Below are 8,291 nucleotides of genomic sequence, written 5' to 3' on the forward strand. Positions count from 1 at the left end.
TGCCTTCGAACAAAAGAAGATACAGCAGCACACAGTGCAGTCCTGTGAGACAATGTATCATGGGAAGTAGGTTAAGATATGGCGGCTGCAGCGGGGACAATATGTACTTACGGCCATGCAAACCGGAGTATAGGACGAGAGATTTCTTTTTATGGAAGAAGCAAGCTAATGTTGCCCCTCCTTTTATACAGCAGTCTTCGCTAGAGTGTTAGGCACAGTCTGACCCCCTGTCACCTACTTGCTCAGGAACGGACAGCCAACGGTGTATCGACCTCACACAATTACAGCAATGGAAGAATAAGAGCAGCAACACAACCTCAACCTTAATAATGCACAGTTAAAGGAAGGGGTAAACCACATGCAAAACATATTACCAAAGCAATCAAATAGGGAGTGGCTACATGTTGACCTAGTTGTGTCATTGTGCTATGGTCTTTCCAGTTGTTATGTATGGATGCGAGAGTTGAACTGTGAAAAAGGCTGACCGCCGAAGAATTGACGCATTTGAATTGTGGTGCTGGCGAAGACTCTTGAGAGTTCCTTGGACGGCCAGAAGATCAAATCAGTCGATATTGTCGACCATAAACCCTGACTGCTCATTGGAGGGTCAAATTCTAAAGTTAAAGCTCAGCTACGTTGGTCATCTGACGAGAAGAGAGGAGTAGCTAGAGAAAGATTTGATGTTGGGAAAGGTTGAGGGTCACCGGAGAAGGGGTAGGCAGCGAACACGATGGTTAAATGGCCTCCTCGAGGCGCTGCAGATGAAGTTATGTGATGTTAGGAAGATAGTGAGAGACCGGAAAGCGTGGCGCCATATGGTCCATAGGGTCACGAAAAGTGGGACATGACTGAACGACTGAAGTGAACTGGGTCATTAAAAAGAGCTAGAGAAGAGCCAACTTGGGCAAGTAAGAAAGGGAAAACAAACTAAAAAGTTGCGGCGCAGAAAGGTTAATATTGCGACAGTAAGATGCTAAGAGGCATCCAGAGCGCACGCATCAGCAAAAAAAGGCGCCACTCAAGATGAAGTAGATCTAATATAGAAGGAATGCAGTGAGAGAAAAAGGGAAGCGGGAAAACTAATTCAGAATAAAATGGGAAAAGCCAGAACTCAGTGGATGATGGAGAACAATAAAAATATATAGAAGCAACGCCAGAAAGGTTTGTGGGCACACAAAATCAGACAATGAAGGCAGAGGGGATAGAGTGGTCACTGACCGCGCAGAAATCAAAAGGTGGTGGTTGTGGGGTTTAACGTCCCAAAGCAGCTCAGGCTGTGAAAGACGCCGTAGTGGAAGACTCCGGAAATTTCGACCACCTGGGGATCTTTAACGTGCACTGACATCGCACCGCACACGGGCGCCTTGCTTTTCGCCTCCACTGAGAAGTGGCCGTCGAGGCCGCGATTCGATCCCGCATCCTTGGGAACAGTAGTCGAGCGCCGTAACCACTGCGCCACCCCGGCGGGGGGGTTCGCTCGGCGTTCGGAGCCTGCGGACGTATTTCACATCGGCTCCTGTGGTCGTAATTCAACCACTTACGTGGTTGAATTACGACCTGAAATGACCTGATCGCCATCAAATCGGTCAGTGAAGGTGCTCCGCTCCAGTTTGAGACATTTTCGGACAATCTACGTCCATATTTGCTCATGTTTTGAAGATTTCGTCTTCGTGCCGAACGCGTCTCGTCAGGCCTAGTTCACCAAGGGCTCATACATTTGCCGGTCAGGCCTAGCGCCGCCGGCTGCTCATCGCCCAAACTCCTTTACTGCTTCATCTTTCAAGATGGAAGTTGGTGTAGAAGGAGAAGATATTTCACCAGAGGAATTTCATAACGATCCTCGTTGGACCCGTGCGGTGCGGGCCCAGAACAAGCTCTACCCCAACCTGAAGCAAGCCAGCCTCGGACAGCGGCGCGTCCGCGTCTGCTGGAGCCTCGACAAGTTCGGACAACCTTGCTTCCGCGCCGAAAGGCAAGACATCCACTCTCAAGCTGTAGAGGCATGCTCCTCTTCCCCGGTTGCCGACATCGGACTATAAGGTTGTTTTCCGACCGGGCGGGTGCTTGGATCTTCGCCTAATAAATGGAGGTGCACTTCTGCCTCTGATCTGTGCTGAAGCAGTAGTCGACTACCAAGAAGCGAGAATCAACGACAAGTTGCGCATCAACCCGCACAACAACTCTTTCACGGTGAGCACACCTTCTGAAGCTCGAATGAAACAGTTTGTCCGCATGCAAAGTCTTCGCCTCAACGACCAGATGTACCCACTGAAAGCTTATGTCGCGGCCCCCGACAACGCCGTAAGAGGCATTATTTACAAAGCCGTCTACAATCACACGCAAGATGAAATCTTCCAAGACCTTGTGGCCCTTAATCAGAGCAAGTACTTCACCATCGCCGACGCCCGGCAGCTCGGCAGGACCAAGTCAATTTTAGTCACGTTCATCGACACCGCGGAGGTACCGCGTCAACTGAACTTCTACGGCACTATTTATTCTTGCTACCCATTCAAGGCAAAAGTTGAAGCTTGCTTCAACTGTCGGAAGCCTGGACACCGTGCCGACGTCTGTCCCAAGGAGAAGACCGACCTGTGTTCCCGCTGCGAGTTGCCCATCCACCCAAGCAAACGCCGGACTGCACGCCCAGGTGCATCTTATGCGGTGAAGCCCACTTCACGGGGACCAAACGCTGCGAAGTGCTCTTCGAACGCTCAGGAAACCCCCCCAAAAATCCACACCGCCGATAAGGCTTTCGGACGCTCGACCTCCTGAGACAACTCTCAAGTCATCTAGATCATCAAGAAGCCGGTTTCGATCGTCTTCGAAGTCGCGCAGCCGCTCGAAGACGGGATCCCGCCATCGCCACAGCAGAAGCCGCTCGAGGTCCTTCCCGCCACTCCCGGACCAAGCAGTCCAGGAATCCACAAAACAGGTGAGCTGGAGGCCGCAGTCTTCCCCGCTCGAGCGAGAGAACGCGGAACTTAAAGCTCAGTTAAAAACACGGTCTGAAGTAATTGCCGAGCTTAAACGGCAGCTGCAACTCCTTTTAAGGCGATAGCAGTCCCCTGCAGTATTGAAAACCCAAGCACCTCCCACCATTTCCAAAACTCTTTCAAACTCTCCCCCCTTCGCGTCCTCTTCGCGCGCTACGTCACCTGCTCGTGGCGTTCCCGCAAAACGCAAGATAGCCACTGGGGTAGTTCCTTCCGAGCCATCAATGCCAGACCAGACTGCCCTCATTATGACGGCAATGCAGTCCCTGGAACACTCGGTACAATCTTTCCGCGCCGAAACCCAGAACTGGATGACGAACGCCGCAAAACGACTAGATGCTATTGAGAAGCGTCAAAGTGCTCAAGAGGCCTCGTTTTCTCATATCCAAACCCAAGTTTGTGAGCTTCTCCCCAGAGGTTGCACTGTACTACCCATCCCTTTAGCTATTACTGATAGCACCCAACATGGCGGCACACCCCAACAGAATTAGCGTGTGGCAGTGGAACTGCAGAGGTTTCCGCACAAAGCGGAATAATCTGCAACTTCACTTATCTACCCTATCCCCTAGCGAGATACCGGCAGTGATAGCACTGCAGGAGACGCTTGTTTCGGTTAAGCTCCGCGATTATACTACTTACGAGCCCTCCACCCAACCTCAATCCAGGGTAGCGTCGTCGGTGCACCGCAACTTTAACGCGGTCGAACACCCTCTTGAGGTGGATGACGTGGATGGTCTCTTGCTGGAACTCCTACCCCGCACACGAAATGCACACACCCTTTTTGTTCTCAACCTCTATAGCCCGCCCAAGAGCCCTCCTGCCCCCCTCATTGGCGCAATCAAGAAAGCCCTCACAGTTAGCGCGGGAGGATCCCTACTATTGGTTGGCGACTTCAATGCTAGCCATACCAGCTGGGGTTACCGAAAAAACTGCCGTAAGGGTACGGCAATTTTGTCCTTCGTTCAGGACGAAGGGCATTCTATTCTCAACGACACCTCCTATCCCACCAGAATCGGATCTAGCGTTCAGCACGACACAAGCCAAGACTTGACTCTCTCAAAAGGCGTTCAAGAAAGCCGCTGGACTAATACCACTCACTCATTAGGCAGTGATCACTACATTTTATGCACTGAGCTCTCCATCTCTTCCCTCACCCCACCCAAACGCAATCGGGCCTGCGTGGTCGATTGGGATCGATTTCGCCGCATCCGGCAAAACGCACCGGACACCACTGTGGACTTGGAGGCCTGGGTGGCTTCTCTCACACAGGATGCGGAGTCGGCGACATCCACTATCCCGGAACCAGAGGACACTTCGGCTGCGGATAGTCGCCTTCTCCACATGTGGGAGGCACACGCCAGCCTTCAGAAACGCTGGCTGTCCCAAAAGCATAATCGCACCCTCAAACGGCGAATTTCCCGCCTTGTGAAAGAAATTGAAGCTTATACAAGGGACCTCGCTCGCCAGCAGTGGGGGCAGGTCTGTGACCGCATGAGCGGTAATCTAGGCCTTAAAGACACCTGGTCGCTTTTACGCTACCTCCTTGATCATGGGCACACCAAGGCCACGCAGCGTAAGAATATTACCCGCATTATTCATCAGCTTCCCCTAGACGATGACGCCCTCCTTCAGACCTTAAAATATCAGTACGTCACTACAACCCCCTCTACCCCCCTCCCTTCTTACACCGGTTCTCCCAACCCTACCCTTGATGAGGAAATCTCTTCAGCTGAAGTCAGGGCGGCGATGCACCGCCTCAGGACGACATCAGCTCCGGGGACGGACCGAGTCACAAATAAGATGCTTCGTAACTTGGATGACCCGTCTGTCGATGCGGTCACGGACCTCTTCAACCAATGCTGGCGCACGGGAACCCTTCCGGCCCAGTGGACACACGCCCGTATCACATTTATCCCTAAACCCGGCAAACCACTCGACATCAAGAATCTCCGACCCATATCTCTAACTTCCTGTCTTGGCAAACTCTTTGAACATGTTGTGCTGGCACGCCTCCAGAACCACATAGATGACCACAACCTCTTCCCTGACACAATGGTCGGCTTCCGGCCACATCTCTCCACGCAGGATGTTATGCTGCAACTGTCAGATGTCCTTCACCCCCGCCACGCAAAGTGCACCCGAGCAATTCTCGCCCTAGATCTCACAAAGGCCTTTGATAATGTCCGTCACGCAGCCATTTTAGATGCTCTCTCATCGCTTCAAGTCGGCTCGCGTGTCCACCAGTACATACCCGCCTTTCTTAGTCATCGCACAGCAGAAATCACCACCGGCTCGCTCTCATCTCCATCTTTCAAACTCGGTAGCATTGCACCCCACAGGGTTCTGTCCTCTTTCCACTGCTTTTTAATATTACCCTTATCCCCATGGCACACGCCCTCAACCAAATCCCTGCCCTGTCCCACTCCTTATACGCCGAAGATATTACACTGTGGACCACCACAGGTAGCATTGGCGCCATGGAAGATACATTACAGGCCGGAGCAGACATTGTTGTATCTTTTGCCGCAAATGTCGGCTTGGCTTGGTCCCCTACCAAATCGGAGCTTCTCATACTCCGACCTCCTAGGTGTCGTACAGACAAAGGCCCTCCTCCCCCCATCTTCTTGACAATTGACAACACCCGGATACCAGAAGTGGACAACATCAGGATTGTTGGTATTCTGATACAAAACAATGGCAAGAATTCTGCAACCATCACTAAGCTAACTGTGATGGTTCATCAAACAATCCGCCTCATTCGCCGCATAGCCAATCGCCATCGCGGCATGCGCGAGCATGACCTCAGACGCCTGGTACAGGCATTTGTCCTGAGCCGTGTTGTGTACTCGCTCCCCTACCTTTTCCTCACGCGGGTGGAGGAAGACAAGGTTAACGCCCTTATCCGACAGGCGTACAAGGCCGCCCTCAACTTACCCCGCTACACTTCCAATGAACGCCTTCTTCACATGGGCATCCATAACTCCCTAGCTGAGCTCACAGAAGCCCACCGCTCAGCCCAGTTGGAGCGACTATCATCTACCCTCACCGGCCGGAACATCCTTGCTCGCATCCATCTCTCACCTCCCGGTCACTGCTCTACACAACATACACTTCCCCCTGCGATACACCGCGTTCTTAAGGTGCATCCCCTGCCAAAGAATATGCACCCAGAGCACCATGTCGATCGCCGCAAGGCACGCGCAGAAGCTCTTCACAAAAAGTATGGCTTCCAGCCAAACACCGTTTACGTAGACGCTGCCTCATACCCCTCCCGCCCAGCGTTCGCCCTCAGCGCTGTTTCCAACTCTTTGCAACTGGTCGCGGCCGGTACAACTTTTGCCTCCACTTCCCTGGAGGCGGAGGAGGCGGCGGTTGCCCTCGCCATAGCTACCACTCGAGCCACAACCATCTTTAGCGATTCTAAATCCGCCGTACGGAACTTCGCCCGCGGTCGGATCTCTACCCCAGCCTTCCGGTTCCTCGCCTCCCTCTCCCCACCCGAACACCCCATTCACTAATATGGGTGCCCGCTCACACGGGTCACCCAGGCAACGAAGCAGCTCACTCTTTTGCTCGAGGATATGTCAGCCGAGCAGGGACTGCCACTGCCTGGGGAGATGCTCACGAGCGCATGGTATCCTATCACGAAATCTCTCTCCATTACCGTGATCAACGAACCATCTACCCTCCTCCTCATAAATCTATGACTAAGCTACAACAGGTGACGTGGCGCCAGCTTCAGTCCCGTACATTCCCATCCCCCACTTTCTTATCTTTGATCCATCCAGGACTGTTCTCGCCGCAGTGCACCCTGTGTGGGGCACCTAAAGCTGATTTTGAGCATATTATGATCAAATGCTCGGAATTCCACCCTCTAGCCACTTGGCAACTCTCCGACCTCGAGCGATGGGAGGCTGCGGTGTCCAGCTCTGACCCGGCCGTTCAAAAGTGGCTGACAGACTGGGCTTTGGGTGTCGCTGGGAAGCACCAGCTTCCGGCCACAACACGCAGCCAAGAGCCGACCCGTCATTAGAATGTAATCCCTTAAGGCTCCCAAATATAAAGTTTTTCACCACCACCACCACCACCACCCCGGCGGGGTGCAGAAGGCAATAAGACAGGAAGCACAGCAATATATCAGGTACACAATAAAGCTACATTGCCACACCCTGGGGACAAGGACATGGAAAAAAAACAAGAAAATATTGAAGGCAGCAGGCCACAGACAGATACTAGCGCCAATGAATGGGACATAAACCAAGGTCCCCGCAGGAATAGTGACAGGGCCTGGCAGCTACGAGATTGATTAGTATGCTTGGCCAAAAATCAAATCGAGCCTATCGCATCTGACTGAACAAATAATAGAGGGAGGAGAGAAACGTAGAGTCTAGAAGTTGAGAAGGATGAGATTAGTTTTCTGGTATTTTGCGCAAGAAACACGACACAAAAGGAACGAGGTAGACAGAACAAGCGCCTACTAACAACTCAATAGACTGCTTACTTAGGTAAGCAGTCTATTGGCCAGACTGGGAGGTGCCTTCATGAAAGGCTGAGGGAGCACGCAAGAGATGTCAGGAACAATTCAGGTAGCAAAATGATTGCCCATATTCGGAATTGCCGCAACTGCACTCCCGCGCTCGAAAAAACGTCAGTAGTATGCCGGTGCAAGACACAACTTGGAAGAGAGATAATTTAGTCTAATGAGATCGAAAATTCGGGTAACTCGTGTGTCAGCAATCTTTCAATTTTGCTCTTAAAAAAAGAAATCAGTTATCTTACGCAGAATTATAGCTTGAAGCATGCATTCACTCGTGCGATGATGGGATCTGCGCTGATCTGATATGTATGTATGCGAAGTCTCTTCTTCCCTTCTTGTTGTTGATAAGAGCAGCTGCTGTATTTTAGCAAATGTTCCGTCAATAAAAACCTGAGTTGTTAGTAAGCGCTTGTCTTGTCCACCTCGTTCCTTTTGTGTCGTGGTTTTTGCGCAAAAAAAAAAAAAACAGAATGCTTAGGAACCAACTAGCCTGCAAAAGCGTACTCGCGAGATTAGTTTATAAGGGTAAAAAAATGGACTGGTTGAGATGGGCAGAAAATAGATACTAGATGAGCTGCAGAATGGGTTCCGCATTGCAGAGGATTAGTGGATAACTTGTTTATAACAACCCGTGCATAGGAATAGCAGCGGCAAGTAATACATCTGTCACACGAACACTTTAAGTCCTGACTCAACTCGATCTGCATTGAGATGTTCAAGAAAGAATGAATCACCTGGTGCTACACGCGGACACTCTGAAT

The sequence above is a fragment of the Amblyomma maculatum genome, chromosome 5 (genome assembly GCF_055883805.1).
Source record: "Amblyomma maculatum isolate TAMU_Amacu chromosome 5, ASM5588380v1, whole genome shotgun sequence".
Lineage (NCBI taxonomy): Eukaryota > Metazoa > Arthropoda > Arachnida > Ixodida > Ixodidae > Amblyomma > Amblyomma maculatum.